Source organism: Parasteatoda tepidariorum, chromosome X1, assembly GCF_043381705.1.
Source record: "Parasteatoda tepidariorum isolate YZ-2023 chromosome X1, CAS_Ptep_4.0, whole genome shotgun sequence".
In the NCBI taxonomy this organism is placed as follows: domain Eukaryota; kingdom Metazoa; phylum Arthropoda; class Arachnida; order Araneae; family Theridiidae; genus Parasteatoda; species Parasteatoda tepidariorum.
The window spans coordinates 272,896-292,837 of NC_092214.1; the positions used below are offsets into that span (position 1 = coordinate 272,896).

The window sequence follows — 19,942 nt, forward strand, 5'->3', positions numbered from 1 at the left end:
AAGTTAAAACTGAACTTTTTTAAAATAAAGTATTTATAGTGTCATTTTCGCCAACTAGTAAAATATTTTTATAAGTTTAAAATGGTATTTTTTTAATATAATGGCCAAGAAAGTTTTTTTGAACTATGTTTATGAATGGAAATAGTGTGTTAATTACGTAAAGTTTGAAAGCTAATAACCAGAAAAAGTCAAACTTATTTTTACAAAGAGAAAGATGCAAAGTTATCATAATATTTTTTCGTGCGATCTTCCGAGATCTGTGGACACAGTGACGTCATGAGGAGGGAAATCGTAGCTTCAGCTCTAAGAGCGGAGTGAACTAGCCCTTCTATTCTCTTTAGCCCTGGTTATTACCTTGTCAACACTATACCAACTTCGAAATTTAAACTTAAATGATAATTTGCAAAATAAACTTAATCTCGCTGCTCGAACAATATGCTAACACTAATGCATGATTGTGCATGGCTTATAACAGGAACAAACAGTAAAAAGCAAGTAAAAAAAGGTAAAACGAGTTCTTTATAAATCTAGAGTCACCTTTTATAACATTATATCTGTAAATAACTAATTCTAACCGGAAGTAGAACAGGTCAAGAGCACGAAATTGTTGTTATATTGAAAACGCCATCCATCTGATAATTAATTATTTTAAATGACGAAATCCTGCACAAAAACGTACTTTTTCAGAATAATTATTTTTTCCCGTCAGATTCTCTCAATATGATGTATAACAGCGCACTCTGGAAAATAAAATTTTAATAGAGGAAGATATCCTTCATGGTAATTTCTTTTTTTAAATTTTTACTTGTTTTATTTATTTATTTTTTTGTGCATGTCTCGAGAATTCTTTAAATGAATCGAAAATTTTTTTGAACGCAATTATGAAATTAGTTTGCCCAAAGAAAACTCAATGGAAAAACCATTTCTTATAATTATTTATATCTTCTTATTGATTTATTTGCTAATAAATAAAAAACTTTTGGATTGCAAAGTATACAAAAATTTTAATCATTTTAAAGTACGTAATTTAAAATAACAAATTTTAAAATTGGACAACTCAAAAACTATTTGATTTGTGTATTAAAATTACTTAAATATGTTGTATACGCTATGTTTCATTTTATTATTATAGTTAAAGAAAAATAATAATTATTACAAATTATTTTTTACAAGGATTACGTATTACATTTGGACAAACGAATTTTACCAGTACGTGTAAAAATTTTACATGTAAAAAGGCTATGGAATATTACGTGGAATAAAATTTCGATCAATCTCCTACCTATTTAATATTTGATTTCTTAAGAACTTTTCGGCGAAAACTTTGTATTATGTCAATTAAAATTGAATACTTTAAAATGACCTAAAAGTTCAAAATACTTTCGACTATTGTTAAATGAATTAATAAAATAATATTAATGATTTGTTATATATGAGATTATCTTTGGAGAAGGAATTTTATAATTGTTCGCAAAAATTTTTCTATCCGCTTAAAAAGTTCTTGAAATATAGCTAAATACGCGAAAAGTGAAATTAATATGAATCTTAGTCTATTTTCCTGACTCTTCTTTCCAGATTGTGATTTTTGAGAATTCAAATCCATGTTTTTACAGAGAAGGAGTAATTTTGGGTCGTATTACTAAATAATAAACATTTTTAAGGATAAGAATTATTAAGATTGTACGTCTTTTATAGATCAAAAAATATTCATGGTGCTTGCTATTTATTTTTATTTAATTACTTTTTTTTTGCGCATTTAAACTCAGATTAGTATCAATATTGTAGGAAGCGTACTTTCCCTCTCACGACTCACGGCATGCACCTCACGACTCACCTCATTTCGCACCCCGCACCTCAGAATCTCTATTTAAAACAGCGCGCTGGTTCAAAACTAACAAACTTCTGCACTCACTTCTCATGTTATTTGAATGAGAAGCGAGTGCAGAAGTGTCGTTTTAGTTTTGAACCAGCGAGCTGTTAGACATTCATGTGAAAAGGTATGAGACGGATGCATCCGATGGCCTCCTCATTTCTATTCATTGTTCTGTCCAGTATTTGTCTAATAAATGTTTTGTTAAATTAATTAGGGTCGTTGTCCATAATAATTGTACAACCAAGTGATAACTACGTCTACATTTCGTGAATAACTACGTTTACGTTTTTATGATAAAGTATGTTTTGCGTCTGATTTCGTATTTTAAAATATCGTCTGCACTAATTGATTAACATATTTAAGGTTTAGCCCTCAAACCATTACGATTGAATCATAGTAAATGAAAATCCAATTATTATATGAAAAGTTATTGAGGATATTCGCCTGTTTTACTCACTGTCCACAAAATAATATTAATTTTTAGTATGAAAAAGGTATATTACCTTTTCTAAAAAAAAACTTCGATTGAAATATAGAAACATCCACTTAGGTCAACATCCTTTATAAATAAATAAACAGTAAAGATCCGTTCAATTGTTATTAACCGAAGCAGAACATTTCCGTTTGACCAAAACAATTGTTTAAATCACACTTTCTTTTATATGCTACATGATTTTTTTTTTTAATTTTCTGATTGTTGACCTTGAGGTAGAAACACATTTGTTGTTTTTTAAATGAATTCCAGTCTCTTCTATCTTCCAATGTGTCTCGCTTCGTTGAATCATTTTTTTTAATTTTTTTTTTTTTTTAGTTTTTTATTATTACTTTTTTTTTGACAATTTAAAGGAAATTTATTATTATTTTTTTGTCAATTTTTGTGTTTAGAAATTCTAAGGAATCGCGTTACTATATAATGTTTACAAAATCTTTGAAAAGTGGAATAAATTTTTTTTTTTTTTTATAATTTTCCACCACCACTTGAACTATGACATAATACCAGTGATGTAAAAAGTCTTCCGTTTTTGAAAGATGGGGAAAAAATCAAAACCGGAACCAAAAAAAAAAAAAAAAAAAAAAAAACAGAGAATATTGGGGAATAATAAACTCGAAGTTTCGGCGATTTTTGACCATTACCAATTTGAATGAAGGGATTTTTATAAGATATGTACAATATAAATAAACAATCTACTCGTATAAACAGTTTAGTAATATATGTAATTTTAACTTTATTGTATTCCTTTTTTAATTACTTTACTAACTAAAAGTTCGTTCAAAAGACACTGAATATTTTTTTAAAATAGAAACAAACATCCGGAATTGTTGTTATATCACAACATACACGACAGCAACAAAACCACTCCTGACTGTAAAATGGCTTTGAATACTCGGGAATGAACCAGAAAACCCAGTGTATTTCCGGGAATAAACCAGGTTATTTGAACCCTTTGCAACTGTAAAAAATTTAAGTGTATCTTAAGACCACAAACAGTTAAACCGAAGTGTTGTAGAACCAAAAACTGGCATAGTGAAACGCCAAGAATGTTCGGTGTAAAGTAGTTGCCACGATTTTCGCTCACATTTTATATTTTCTTATTTAAAAATATGTTTACAATTGAATATTTCTTCAACCCTTATTAAATATAATGAGCCGGTATGTCACAGACAGTGAGTGAACTACATTGGCATAGCCTGAAAGAAATTTAAGGCAGGGGAGCACAAAGATTTTTTCTTCTAAAAGGATGGTTTGCTTTATTATATATATAACTCGCCATTGGCAACTGAATATTTAGGGATGACGTGTAAGTTTTGTTTTGTAAAATGATGTATTCATATTTTCCCCGGAATTAAGAGTTAGTTATTTACCCGCTTGTAGTTCAGGATGTAACACTAGACTGAAGATGGATTACAGAAACGCTTTGAAGTCAGACACTTTTGAAATTAAACGTTTTGAACTCGGAGTCTCTATAAATTCCCCATAGCAAAGTTTGTCTCCAGGGCTATATTTCACAGATGAAATTTTAGTGCTGATAAGCAACAGTTTAAAAAAACAGTGTGTTAAAAGTAAAGAAACATTTCGAACTTGATAAATTTCTGATATTTTTCGTATTTTCATAACTTTTAACGTTATGTAAAAGATATTCAAACTATTGAAGCTTTCTGGCAGCTTTATTTTAAGTTAATATTATTATTATTATAATTTTGCAACAAATATGATTAATTTTTTTAGTGTTTACATTAGTGATCACTTTTTTGCTATACAATTGTAATTTAAAAGATTAAGAAGAAACTAGGAAAAACTATAGTATTCTTTCAAAGTGATAGATATAAAAGATGTCAATAAAATTGCGTATCATATTAAGTTATTTATTTCGATAATTTTCACGTAATTCACACCAATAAGGGATAACTTCAAATAAATCATATTTACCCGCATCTGATAGCATTGATGGACTGATAAATTAAAAAAAAAATTAATTAATGATGATTGATAGATCAAAAATATGTATGATGAACTTGATATAGCGGTAAAAAAGAGACAATTGCTGCTTTCATTTTTAATTTGTATATGAGATTATATTTTGTTTCTCATCATTAATGCAAAAGGAGTTAAATAATTCATAATTTGCTCACACAAAGCAACCCAGAAAATGTTTCAAAAATCGCTAATACGAACCACAATGTCTCTGGATGTTGTCACATTAGCGATGGCTAATCGACCTTACTGATAGACTGAAAATTGGGTCCTGTTGCTGCCGGGCTAACCATGTTATGCAACCGCTGGTTCATTCCAGAAAAATGCCGAAGATAGTTTGTTGAGGAGTTCTCTTGTTTTCTGGGTTGAGTATAAATTTTCAAAGCTAGGGAGTAGCTGAGGATAGCTGAGAACCCAAAAATGGGTTAACTGATATTTTCACTTATTCAATCATTGAATTGAAGCTACTGAGCTAAACATTTATGACAAAAGTTTACATCTATAACAATATGAAAATTTTAAAACATGAAAAGATAATAAATATCGTGCTTAATTTAAATTTTTTAAATTGAAAAAAGCATGAGAACAAAAAAAAAAAAAATCAGTGAGTTCTAGTTTTATATAATTTTTCACATTTTCTATAAAATAAAGAGAAAAAATTTTTAGTATTACAAATATAACTTTGTGAATCGGAGTAAATTTAATATTTTTTGCATTGTTTTAAAATAAAATAAATTAAAAAAACTTTCGGAGCATCGTGAGACATTATTAGTTGCAGTTAGAAAGAGGGAAATATTCTACCGGCAATAGAATCAAAATTGTAATGGCATCCTCATGAATGTTTCCCAGATCGACGTCTAGTATTTCCACCAAGGGGAAACGTTTATTTCAAGGAAGTGCCACTTTAGACTGATTCTTGGGCAACCATTATTCTCATTTTAGAATAAATTGATGTCAACATAATTTATTGCACAAATTTTCAATATATACCTTAAAAAATATCAATCAAAATGGCCACACCAAAATAATCTTTTAAATAGTGTCTTGATGTTAACAAAATAAGAGTTTAAATAAGACGGTAATACGCAAACGTTATAGTATTGAGTGAAAAACTTTAATTGATTGCTTTGATACGAATCCGAAAAAGTAACGTACAAGTCTAGATTTTTAACTATAAAAAATTAAGTATTTATTTATTTACTCTTAGAATAATTTTCAATTATTAAAGTATTTATGGAAAAGGTGAAATAAGAGATAGTCAGGAACGTATTGCCGATAGTTTTCTTATAAATTTATTATTTTAGATAATCTAATGTCTTCAATGACTATCGAGATAAAAGTATATTGCTTTAGTTGTGTATTTACAGCAGTGTTTCCCAAACTTATGACTTTTGTGTACCCTTTCTAAATTTTTCGTAACGCTGTGTACCACTAATAAAAAAAATGAATGCATTTTTTAAAATATGTTTATTTTTCTTTTTTTGGTACAAAGTTTTGTTAATAAGTTTATTTGCCTCAGTGAGAAGGATGATATTGTTTTTGCTGTGATAAAAAAAAAAAAAAAAAAATTGCGCAAAAGTTAAAAATCACAACTGGCTGTTGATTCCACTAATTATTAACTGTTAACTCTGCAAAAAATAGCCAATAGAAAAATACCGTAATCGTAAATTTTCATGGCTAGCTTTGTTTTTAAATAAAATGTTTTGAAATTTTCGTTTGTTGCAAGATATTTCGCATAAGAACGAGTAACCCAGATGAACTGTACCCGTACCCCTGGGGGTACGCGTACCACACTTTGGGAAACAATGATTTACAGCATACATTCATTCAGAATGAGCTGTTTTAAACTTTTGAGAGCCTTCGGAGAAATAGTTAAGATATTTAACGGTCCGAAAGTAGTTTACTTTTCCATAGGTATAATTAATTCTAAGTGTATAATTAATTTAATTGTAAATATGATAATGTCGTGACGTTAAAGTGCCGTTGACTGAGAGAAAGGTGAGGGAAAAGAACGAGACCGGAGGGAAATATGTAGTGAACTGAATCTGTTTTAGAGAAAATCGACGAAGCGGAAAGGAATTCGTGAAGAGACCTTTAAAAGGTTACAATGGTTTTAATTGATAAACCATTTTAAAGAGAAATCCTTTTTTCATTCGAATGATTTTCCGGCAATTCACTACTTCCACGGTGACTCCATAAATGTGGATAAACAAAACTAGTTTTTTAGCCTCTTTAGACCCACCGTCCAATATTCGATATAATTTTATTACTTTAGATCAATGTTTCTCAAACTAATGATTTTTGTGTACCCTTTCTAAAATTTTCGTAACGTTGTGTACCACTAATATAAAAATGAGTAATTTTTTATAATAAAAATTTTTAGAAAACTTAACAATTACAGCTGGCTGTTGACACCACTAATTATTAACAGTGAACTCTGCAAAAAAAAAAGCAAATAGAAAAATACGTAATCGTAAATTTTCACGGCTAGCTTTGTTTTTAAATGAAATTTCTTGAAATTTTCGTTTGTTGCAAGATATTTCGCATAAGAACGCGTACCCCCGCTAAACTGTTCCCGTATCCCTGGGAATACGCGTACCACACTTTGGGAAACACTGCTTTAGATCTAACACAAAGTCTATGTAAAACTGTAATTGGATTTACATCGTTCATTAGAAGTCTTTAATTACAATAAAAGATAGGTAAAAAATTCGATTGAAGTAACCTTCGGAACAATTTTACATCTTATTATTTAATCCCTTATCTTATTGTATCTTATTATTTAATTTTTATAAATATCTTATTATTTAAGTCCAATAAATTAAGTAACACCATAAAAATATAATTCTATATAAAAAAATATAAATTTTTTTTTTCATTTTTTATGTAACAATTAAAATTAATTGAAAAAACTTTTATACATTTAATTATTCTTTTTTCCATCGCGTTTAAGAGTTGGTGTAAGCTACATATTTCTTAGCAAAAATCACATTTTGTTGATTAGCTGGGGTTCAGGAGGTCAATGATCTTCTGGTTAATCATTTGAATTCAGCGCTCATATTTATTATTATTATTATTTTTTTTTAAAAACGTTGTAAATGTTTTAATAGCGAATTAAAGTTGACGTTTTCTAACTTATTTTTTTAGCTTAATCAAGCGATGATTCATATCACCTAAATTCTTTTATTTCATAGTTACGCTTCAAACAAGACAGAAAGGGTCCATGCCATTTCATTTTGGATTTTGTTTTTCTTGATGTTCTTTCTTTTTTTTGTGTGTGTGTGCATAACAAACTTTTGATGATAGAATGTCATTTGAAAGCTTCAGGAATGATGGAAAATTTAGGATTGAGAATAGGACGAATACTAATTTGATAGAATTTTTAAAGTTTTCATAAAATTTAAAACGAGGACATAAAGTGATTTATGGTTTCTATTTAAAACTACACAATTGCATGGTTTAACAGTATCCCTTCGAAAAATGCTGATATAAATAGAGATTGCTTTTGCTCTCGTGGAAAAGTGTTTTCAAGATAATTGGGTTTTTTTCAATATAATTTCCCTGAAGTCAGTTTTATTTGTTTACAATAGTTTGAAGCTTGTAATTTATTTATAAGGTTGCCCAAATCATGTACGTACCGGTATAAAAAATGATTTTTTAAGAGTATGAAAATACCCTTGTTAAAATAGTACACAATTTATTTGAACTGATTAAATATAAAAAAGAAGCAATTTTCACTAAGAATTTTAAGTTTTAGTGAAGAATTATTCACTTTTCTTTTTCCACTCAACTTCTTTAAAAGTCTACAAATCTTTTCAATTTCTCTAAAGAAATAGTTTTTGGAAAGTGAGTTTTGTTCAGTTTTTCAGTTTCAGGAGCTGCTTTTGCAAATTTAAAGCTGAAATTAGAGTCTACTACTCTAAACGAATACCAATTTTTCAGCTCTCCACTATAATCGTATAAAATAACGTAAGTTAATATCCCCAGATAACTTAAGGTTAAGCTCAGCTCGAGGTTTTAGGTTAAGATAACTCAGCCTGAGATAAGGAACTAAATGGGACCACTGAAAAAGTTCATTACAACTATTATAGCGGTTGTATTATTTTGTTAAAAGTTTCTAATCGCATCATTAAAAACACATATTTAATTGAAGTCTGAATTTTGTTCATTGGAGAATAATTTATGTTGAGTTCCATGTAGGATATACGTTTTTTACTTTGAAGTAAGTAAACACATAAATGAGATTATATATATTTTATAGAAAATAATTAATATATTAGTTTTAATTAACATTGTTAGTTATTTTTAATTATTACTTAAAATAGTGATAAATTTGAATTTTCAAATTCTATGGCATTTTCATAGTGTATTTCTTCACAATTGGATCATGAAACAATATTCCCTCGAATCAAATAGTCACAAAACTGTACTAAAGCTTACTGAAATCTAATGTCTTTCTTTTAAATTTTCGTTCTAATTAAAATCTCCGATTAATTGTGGTAAATTTATTTTAAGTAGACATTTGTTTTGTAATTGTAATGTGTCTCATTTAAAAAGGCTTTTAAAGAAGGCTTCTTAATTAATCGTCAATGCTTTCATTGTGAGAATCTCTTTTTTAAAAAATTGTTATTCTGTTAAATTAATTTCCAAGCATATAGAAAAAGAAGCTTCGATGTATTGCACAAAGTAATTTGTTTATCAGATTTTTTCCAGAACATTGAAAGGGTCCAGCAAAGATCATGAAAAAAAAGTGACCCACATTGTAATACTTCTCTAATATTATTCATTTTTAACTTATTTTGTTTAAATAATTACTTTGTAAACAAAAGCAAATTCAATCAAAATTTTATGTGCTTATAATATAAGAATGGATCTTGGAATAATAGTGATGAGTCAAAATAGGCAGGGAACTATTGGTTCCTTAAATAAAAGAAGATCCTTATTTGACGAAATGAAGGCAAAAAAAAAAGTGCTCTCGTCAAAAACCCTTTATGAATTTTAATGTATTTTAACATCAAAAAATAGTGGCAACTATTTAAGCTGAAAGTGGTACAAAATCAAGGACAGTTCCTGGCGTAGTAAAACACCAAGAATGATCTTTTACGCTACTTGGTATAAAATACTAGCTTTGTTATACAATAACACTATTATTTATAATTACAGTAAGAAAAGAGCCAATAAAGTTATTTTTACGAAACAATAGAAAGCAAGAATTTAGGATAGATATATACACTAACTGTTAAAATAAGTTAGTACTTAAAATATTAAATTAGTACTTAAAATAAATTTGTGTACTCTAATTGATAAAATAAAATTAGTAGCACAGAGAGAATATTAAGACAAATTCGAACTAGGCTTAACAGAACCGAAGAAGAAAGAAAGTATACATTATAAAGTTATTTAATACAGTTTACAGAGAATTAAAATATCCTCATTATATGAGATTTTTGATATAGATATTCAGAGGTGAGAGGCGCTTTTGGGTATGATTATAAATGATACAGAAACTCGCAACATTCATTTTTTTTTCATCAAGAAACGTTGCGCATGGCTAAAAAATACACAATCGTGGCGCACGGAGAAAACTTGAGAGAGGTAAAACAACGATCAGTGGTGACAACACCGATCATAAAGTTTATTTGAATTACAAATTTTCTACGTGTGCCCCCAAAGTGTCCGGGAGACTGTGGAAAATAAATCCGAAAGCAGCGTGGCATGATGCAATCTCACGTTTTATAGAGTCTTTCAAATACAACAAAGTTTGAGGATTGTACATTCTGGATTTCAGAGAACCAGAAATCCACAAGAGTGAAGTCGGTTGATCGTGGAGGCCACGGAAATGGTGTGAGATGGCACGATTACCAAAAATGTGACCCTGTGAACAGACATCCCAATGTGTGGAGATGCACCATCTTGCACCCAAACGATATCACTCAGTGCATTTCGCCTGCAGCAATTCTAGTATGATGTAATAGCTGCATAGCGTCAGCCTGTCACAGAGCATGTTACAAACATAATCAAAAGAGATCAACTGCGCCTGAAATGTCACACCACATAGTAACTTTGGCGTCATGTAAATTTACTGGTAACACAGCATGAAGATTCGTGTCCACCTAGTGCACAAAATCTTTTGATGTTGACAATGACGTTGCCAGTTTGGGTAAAATGGACCTCTCCTGTTCACAATACTCAAAGAGGACTGTCGTTATTATCATCATATTGGATAAAAAATTTATTCTCAAAGTTACTAAGCTGTTGATGGTCTCCAACGTACAATATCTGAGAGCACTGGTATCGATATGGAGACATATGAAGTACAGTTGCTTTAAAACAGTTGATTTCGATATATCCAATACACGAGCTCTTCAGTATGCCTGTTCTCTGAAGACACTTGATTCACTTCCGTCGTCCAATCATGCCGTGCTTGATTCACTTCCAAAACAGGAACAGTTCGGCCTATTACAGGTGTTTCTTTGCTGAGCCACAATATGATTTCAATAGTAAACACGCAAGGCTTTCGTAGCCATAGATAAAACAGTTTTACCACGAATTTTCTTTTCATTTCGTCAGCATGAGTCCCGACTGAGGAACCAATGTTTCCAGTTTTCCACCCCACTTTTTAAAGGATTTCTACCCTGAATATCTGACGAACGTCATTGCCTTGACTCTATCAATTTCATTTGTGCGCCTCGATCGTGTGTCTTTTAGTCGTGAGCAGATCTGCTTCTTGTGCGTCGTGTACAGTGCATCTGTTTTCTGTGATACCGTTCATACTCTGTTTAGTGTATTTGCATATACTGGACATTTTGCGATGAAAAAAGTGGGTGTTGCCATTCGAAAATTTCGAGTTTCTGTACTTTTAACTACTTACTAAGCATTACTTTGCAGCCGTTCTCAGAATCTCGAGCTCATACCTCTGTATAACTATGTCTGAAATCTCATCTCATTCTGTTGAACGGACCGGCCGCTAGAGGTCTATAAATAGGTCAAGTTCTTATGACCACCTTACATAGCAGCTTTGAAGACAATAACAAACTCAAGCCAACTCGTTGAATAAATGATATAAACACCAACACTGGTGATTTCGAAATCAAAAATGTTTAAAGCAGAATGAAGTAAAATGTGTGAGTTTTGTATAAGCTTTTCCCATTATAAGTGCTTAGATCCAACAACAAATTGCTTATGAGAGCTCAATTTGGTGGTAAAAGTGTTTCTTCATAAGTACACTATAGTTTCATGTTTCACAGCATGAGATAAACTGAATATTTTTAATCTGTAACACACCATAACAAGTTCCGAGATAATTTTAGTACTTAAAAAAGGGAAACAATAAGATTTTAGATTTGTGAAAGGAGCTAAGCAAACATCTTTAATTTAAAATGAATGAACAATACTAAGCATATTTTTCAGCCGGAAGCCCTTGAAATAGCGAGAAAATCTAAACAAAATTGACCTCGGAAAGCAATGGGGTTGAAAATTTGCGTTCATCTGAGCGGAAAAGGTGCCAAACGGCAATGACCGTTCGACCACTGAATTTTGGATTGAGAGAAACTAAAAATTTTATGAAACTTTATGAGTGATATATAGATATTTTTTTTTGGAAAGCTCCATAGGAACAAACGTTCAAATATTCTAAATTAAAAAAAAAAATTGAAAATTTTTTTGAAATTGTTTTGAACATTACTACTTCAATTCTTGTGAAAATAAGTAACTAGAAAACATTTTTTTAAAGTAGCTCGACTAGTATACACTATTAGGGATTTTTAACAATTTATAGATAGATGTGCTAAACGGTTTATAAAATTTTAAACAGAAATAAGAGATACCTGTAGTGTTAAAAAAACTTTAAATGGTTTAGAGCAATAGTTTTGGTTCAATTCTTCTTTTTTACAGCTTAAGAGGACACCTTTCAAAAGGTAACAACAATCACGGTAGCTAATTATGATTTCCATGTTATATACGCTAAATATTCACGCATTATACTTTCTATTCAATTAAAGTAAGCACTATAATAACTTTTTTCATCGAATTTTTGGATTTTCTTACACAATAAATTTTTGTGAAAAACTGCATGCGTTGCATTTTTTGGACAACCCTATATTTTACGTGATATTTTGTTACAGAAATATTTAAAAAAAACATAAGAAACTACTTAAATACTTGAAACATTATTTTAAGACTAAATAAATAAATAAAGCATTTACCTTAATTATTTTCGTATGTTATATTTTTTGAAGAAAAAAAAAACCCTCAATTACTTTTTCTAAAAATTATAATCTTGCTGACAAGGATACAATCAATTTTTATTTGTCAACAACTATTTATAAAAAAGTTTAAAACTATATGGAGACGCATCAATTGTTTTCACGTAGTAATATCAGCAATTTAATAAGGATAAAATTAGCTCAACTTTTCACAGGGTAATAATTTGGAAGAAAATAAAATTCATATTAAATATCTGTTAGGAACAAAACTGCATATTTCTAAAACCACATTTTAAGACATTCTTTGGGCTATTTTTGGAAATTCCAATGAAGTGGAAAATTCAATGCTAAGAGGAGCACGAATTTTCCTCGGAAATATTAAATTACTTAATTACATACTTAAAATATTTCAATTACTTAATTACATACTTAAATTTTTTAAATTACTTAATTACATACTTAAATTATTTAAATTACTTAATTTAAAGTATAGAAAAAAGAAGCAAACCAATTGCTGAACAGAAATATTAAAATGAAAACAAATTATGAGCAATGGAGAGTTTTCGAAACTTCATGGCTTATTCTCACAAGAAAAGTTTCTTTCGCGGTCCACCTAAGAGTTTTTCGGTTCAAATCACAGTTATTTTCTATACAAGCGATAGAGCCGTGGTGGGGACTGAAAGTTTGCCTTCCAATGAGGTGAACCGGGTTCGAATCCCAGCGATGACGGGTCAATTCCAATTCCGCACACGGCTCACACCGACCACATTGCTGACGTAAAATATCCTGAGTGGTAGACGAATTATGGGCTAGAGTCCCCTTACCTTCAGGCTAACCGTGCAAGGTTTTCGTGGTTTTCCTCTCCATGCAACGCAAATGCGGTTTAGTTCTATCAAAAAAGTTCTCCACGAAGTCAAATTTCTCCCAATACTGGATCCAGGAGTTCTCTTGTCTTCTGGATTGGGTTCAAGATTACAAGGCTATGGAGTTGAACATTAGTAGTTGTAAACCCTAAAATTGGGTCGGCTGTTCTACGAGGGTGCTAATATACAAACAATAAAACAGCTTGTGAATATCAGTTTCTGTGAGGATCTCGTATATAAATTTTTAAAGTTAATTATTATAATTTTTATCTTATTTAACTTATAAATGTGATAAAATACTTTTTAAAAAAAAAAATCATTGAATTGTGTTTTTACAAAAAAAATAATACATTTTTCAGTATTTTTTGCATCGTGTAGGATATTTATATAGTGATTCACGCTGTCTGAAATGAATAATTTTTCATTGAAGCCAACGAAAGTATAGTTGTTTAATTTAAGTCTTCTTTTATAAAAAACAAATATGCTACCTTTTTCTTGCATTTTAATACTTTTAAGAAGGTTCAAGTTTCTGAATCGTAAGAATAAGCATTTCAAGTTTAATTAAAAGGAACGTAAAGACTTATGGCTAACAATTAATTTATCGGGAAAAAAATTTGTGCGCGTATTTCTTTATTCAACTTTAACCGTTTTTTTTAAAAATATATATTTGAACGTTTTAAATCAATTTAAAAATATTTTTAAATGTTTTAAAGATTCTCTACATTTTAAGCGTTTTTAAAATATAAAAAAGTGAGCGACAAATCCTAGCATATTCAATACGATTTAATCATTTGAATGTGCTGAAAAACGGCAGAAGTCAAGAATTCCTTTTAACTCATTCGTAGCTCATTTCAATTTACTCTTTAATATTATAATAATATTTATATCAATTATATCATATTATTAATATATAATTATGTATCATTATAATATATTATCAATATATAACTACATAGATTACTATTACAATAATAATTATTACAATATTTATTATTTAAGCCGAATCAAAGAGCAGAAACACGCAAATTTTTTTAAACATCTAAAGAAACCAAATTAGAAAACTAGTTGTAAGAAATTTAGTTATAAGAAAACAATGCTATAAGTATAAAAGATTTATGGCGAACAATTAATTTTTAGAAGAAAAAAAAATTGTGAGCCCGTATTTTCAATTTCAACCATTTTTTTTTTTATATATTTGAACGTTTTAAATAACGCTAAAAATATTTTTAAATGTTCTAAAGATTCTTTATATCTTAACCGTTTTTAATGTGGCTTAAAAAAGTCAATGATTTGGACAAATCCTAGCATACTCAGTATTTTTTATTCATATTTATTACATTTGATTGTACTGAAAAACGGCAGAAATCAAGAATTCCTTTTAGCAGATTTCACAGCTCATTTCAATTTATTACTCAATAACATAATAATATTTATATCAATTATATTATATTATTAATATGTAATTATATATCATTAAATTATATGTCATTATATTATATTATTAATATCTAACTACATAGATTATTATTACAATAATAATTATATCCATATTTATTATCTAAGCCGATTTAAAGAGCAGAAACAGGTAAATTTTCTTAAACAGCTAAAGAAACCAAATTAGAAAACTTAGTTGTAAGAAATTTAGTTATTCGAAAACAATGCAATGAACATAAAAGATTTATGGTGAACAATTAATTTTTAGAAGAAAAAAAAATTTTGCACCCGTTTTTCTTTATTCAATTACAACCATTTCTTAATATATATTTGAACGTTTTAAATAACGCTAAAAATATTTTTAAATGTTCTAAAGATTCCTTATATTTTAACCGTTTTTAATATGGCTTAAAAAAGTCAATGATTTGGGCAAATCCTAGCATACTCAGTATTTTTTATTCATATTTATTACATTTGATTGTACTGAAAAACGGCAGAAATCAAGAATTCCTTTTAGCAGATTTCATCGCTCATTTCAATTTATTATTCAATAACATAATAATATTTATATCAATTATATTATATTATTAATATGTGCATATCATCATTACATATCATTAAATTATACGTCATTATATTATATTATTAATATATAACTACATAGATTATTATTACAATAATAATTATATCCATATTTATTATCTAAGCCGATTTAAAGAGCAGAAACAGGTAAATTTTCTTAAACATCTAAAGAAACCAAATTAGAAAACTTAGTTGTAAGAAATTTAGTTATACGAAAACAATGCAATGAACATAAAAGATTTATGGCGAACAATTAATTATTAGAAGAAAAAAAATTTTTCGCACCCGTATTTCTTTATTCAATTACAACCATTTCTGAATATATATTTGAACGTTTTAAATAACGCTAAAAATATTTTTAAATGTTCTAAAGATTCTTTATATTTTAACCGTTTTTAATATGGCTTAAAAAAGTCAATGATTTGGGCAAATCCTAGCATATTCAATATGTCTTAATCATATTTATTAGATCTGATTGTACTGAAAAACGGCAAAAGTGAAGAATTCTTTTTAGCAGATTTCATAGCTCATTTCAATTAATCATTCAATAACATAATAATATTTATACCAATTATATTTCATTATTAATATATAATTATATATCATTAAATTATTCATAATTATATTATATTATTAATATATAACTGCATACATTATTATTACAATAATAATTATATCAATATTTATTATCTAAGCCGATTCAAAGAGCAAAAACATGCAAACTTTTAAAAACATCTGAATAATCCAAATTAGAGAACTACATCAAGATTGCAAATTTGATGATAAATAACTTATTAGATAAATGACTTTTGGCGGCATGCTCAAGAAATGTAAAAACAAAAGGCAACAACAACAAAATTAGAAAAAATGCTTTTTAAACCAATTTTGGATAGTCATGATTTTATCAAATAATGTCATATAATATCAAATATATATTAGCAGAGTTATTGAATTATATCCTTGACAAATGACAGAATGTGTGAACGAAAAATCAATTGAGATCCAAAAAGTAACTATTATTTTAGCGTAAAATAGTTACTTTAATATATAGTACATATTTATCCTTCTTTAAAATAATTATTCAATTTGTTATGAAATAACCAGAATTATCCACTCTTATAGTTCTTCCATAAATTTATTGAAAATAAATCCACGATGTTAATTTTATTTAAATCATATTGCAATGCCTCTAACATAAAAACCACTTTGTTCCTGGTAATACTAAAAATAATAGAACCTTTCCTTTCTTTTTCTTCTACTAAAATTAAAATTTTATTTCCACACTGTTTGGTACATAAATTGTAAAAATTTTAAAATTAGTCAGGAAAGCAATGTTTTGCTACTTAATTTTGCATCAATTAAAGTAGCAATTTTAAAACAATTATATTCTTGTTTCCGCAATCTATCACTTTTTATAATTAATTTCTTAACTTTAAATAGGGCTAAATGTATATTATTTTAAATTATTTAAAACAGGGAAAAAAGCCTAATATGTTTGTATTTAATTCATTATTATTTTTAGTAAATAAAACTAAATTATTAGCAACTATTAAAAAGAAATTTACCTCTTAACTGTTTCCCTGCATTCACCTGAGTAATTCACAAGAAAAATAAGGAAATGTAACTTGCTCGCTTAGAACAGAGGAATCGACATAGCGAAACGAAAACTGGAATTCGCGCATGCGCCTAACTGTTCTCTTCGTGAATCAAAAGTTGTTTAAAACAAGTTGGAATCTCTCGATTTCGTTTAAATGATGTGACAAGAATAATTTTAAAATAACTGAATTAATAGAGTAGTGAAAAAAATCTTATAATAGCTGTTTAAATTATAATTGGTCAAAATATTTTGAAAAGCTACAGAACTAACGTTATTTAGTTAAATAAAAATGTTAATTAAAAATATATACAAAAGGTATTTACGGGTCATTCTCATTGAAAAGGTATAAATAATTTTCTAAAATTAAAGTAATTGAAAAAGAAATAAAAATTACATAAATGCTTTTATTTATATTTGTTATATGTCCTTATAATAATGGTCAAGTTTTCTATTTTATTTTTTACAAGATTTAAAATATTTTAAATTCTGCCTTGTCCACGGAGGAGATGTAATAGTCAACGGAGGAGAAATTTTATGTTATAAAATATAAAATGTCAATGAAGACTAATTCATTAATTATTGGGTACAACTGATATGAGTTTAACATTAATAAGTAAATAATAAAATATTTCATTATTAGAGATAGAGCTACTTCCGATTAATCATGCTGCTATGAAAGGAAACATCCATTTTTAGCCTAAGTGTACAATTTTTTAAGTAACTCTTACTGAATATTAATAAATTAAAATGTAAAGACTGTTGAAATAAAAATTCAGACTTCACATGAAAGTTGTGTGTTGAGGGTACTCTTTTATGAACATTTTATTCTAGTTATTTAATACTGTCATCCGAATGACGTTTTTGTTTTTTCTCTTTTCTTCCTGTTATTATTTCTTTTTTCCCTGGGCACAAACGGCTTGCTCTATCAATTTCTAGAAATTTAAGTACATTTGATCATGATTTTTCTGTTAAACCTTTTTCTGATACAGATTTGAAAGTTTCTTGCTCTTTTTTTTTTTACTTTCTTCAAACAATATAGAGTTTTCTTTTAATTTCTGTCTAGCTTGTCTCATACTAAGTTTTTTCTGTTCCCTTCTTTTTTGCATTTGAACATTTGATTGCTTTCTTTGTTTACATGTTGGTTTTGCTATTTCTTTCCTAAAATTTGAAGAGAAAAAAAATGTTAAACATCACAGAAATTATTTAGAAAAATTGCCAATATTTACTTCTCCGATAAGAAAAAGTTAAACTTAATTGATTTTCTTTAAAAATACAAGCAAATTAACACATTTGCTCCAGTTTAAAAAATATCAATTAAAAGAAAATAGTTTTTTAATTATTAAAATTGTATTATGGTTATCTAATACATTGACTGTGTCTTCTCCTCCATGGAATTGTCATGTCCACGGAGGAGACAAAAACTAGTTCTTGAATTTTACTGATTTTTAATTTTAAAGTTACAAAAATGGGACAGTTCTTTTTATTAAATATACTATTTTTGCAATCTAAAATTCATCTATCAAAAATAAAATAATTTTCTCTTTGATGTCCACGGAGTAATCGGTGAGATCTTTGCCAAACCCCAGTTGAACATAACAATCCAAAACTGACACCAAAGAGAACAAGAACAACTGTTAGTTAACAATAGAAAATGAAACGGTTACCTTTCCCAGCAGCTGTCTTATAGGGATATCGCATATACTGCCCTTTATTGCATATTTACCTAACTATATTAATTGTCCAAGGAGGGAGATTTCATTTTTGAGGGACAAAGTTTACTAGTCATTTATTTCATAAAAATAAATTTTTTTCAAAAAAATATTAAGTAAAAAGTTACTATAAAGATTTAACTAGGTAAAACTACAAAAATCATTAAAATAATATTTAAATTGTTTAACAGCCATTAAAAATTATTTTGTGTCACAGACGTAGAGACGTCCACGGAGGGGATTTTGAAGTTATGTTTGTTAAAAAATAAGAATGAAATATTAAATACATTTAGCAGAAATGCATATGATTTGTTAGAACTTAATGAAAAATGATGAAAAAAATATTAAGAAATCTGCTGTATTTCCTAATATTTATTACTAAGGGACTTAAAAAATCACCTTTTTGTGAGAATGACCCTTACTATATTATTTGTAATAATTTTTAAGTTCATGAATATTCCCCAAAGAATTTATAATAGCCTTTGATGGTATAAGAGCAAGATCCGAGAAAATACGGTCTCCATTGACGATCAATAAATTTTGAGTGATGACTACAGTTTTAGCTTTTCAATTACGATGCGACATTTTTTTATAGTTCATTATTTCTGGGGGAAAAAAATCGGTCTGAGAATTGAGTTTTGTTCCAGTTCTCGCTCGAGCTTTCAACAGTCATAGGAGAAAAATCAAATCGCAATGTCCTGCATTCTGATTCTGAAATAATGTCTTATTCAAAAAATAGAAATATCTTGTTCAAAAAATAAGAAATCAAATAAATAAGAAGCAATAAATTAAATAAATAAATGATTTGTAGAAAAAGGTAAGGTGAGCTTATTTAATACGATCAGTAAGATGTTTTGCACCAAGTAGTTTTAATATATCAGCTGAGACTGGAATTATTTGGAACGAGTGTTACTTTTAAGAAAAAGTGTAAAAAAATCAGGAAGAACTATACCGTAAACCGGGGTGAGTCTACCCATCCAGGGCCGAGTCTACCCATTTTAGTTTTATTTAATTTTCACTATTTTAAATTGCAAATAAAAAAAATTTTACCGATGGAGGACTTAGTTCAGACTCTAAGGAAGATGGCGCTGTAGTAGTTTGATCCGTTTTTATTTATTTGGTGTCTTTTTAACCGACCTGTTCAAACGTCTTTTGAGAGATTTGTATTGAAAATCAGCAAACTTTTAGTTGGTGCTCCGTAAGTATA

General features: G+C 28.3%; 1 protein-coding gene across 1 annotated transcript in view; it reads right to left on the reverse strand.

Annotated features, from left to right (window-relative positions):
* The window catches only part of LOC107455717 (uncharacterized), a 28,706-nt gene extending 11,624 nt beyond the window's left edge, over positions 1–17,082 (reverse strand). Inside the window, exon 1 of the mRNA XM_016073382.3 lies at positions 16,995–17,082. The gene's annotated coding sequence lies outside the window, so the exon portion shown is untranslated. The remainder of the gene's footprint in view (positions 1–16,994) is intronic.
* Positions 17,083–19,942: the final 2,860 nt, after the last annotated feature.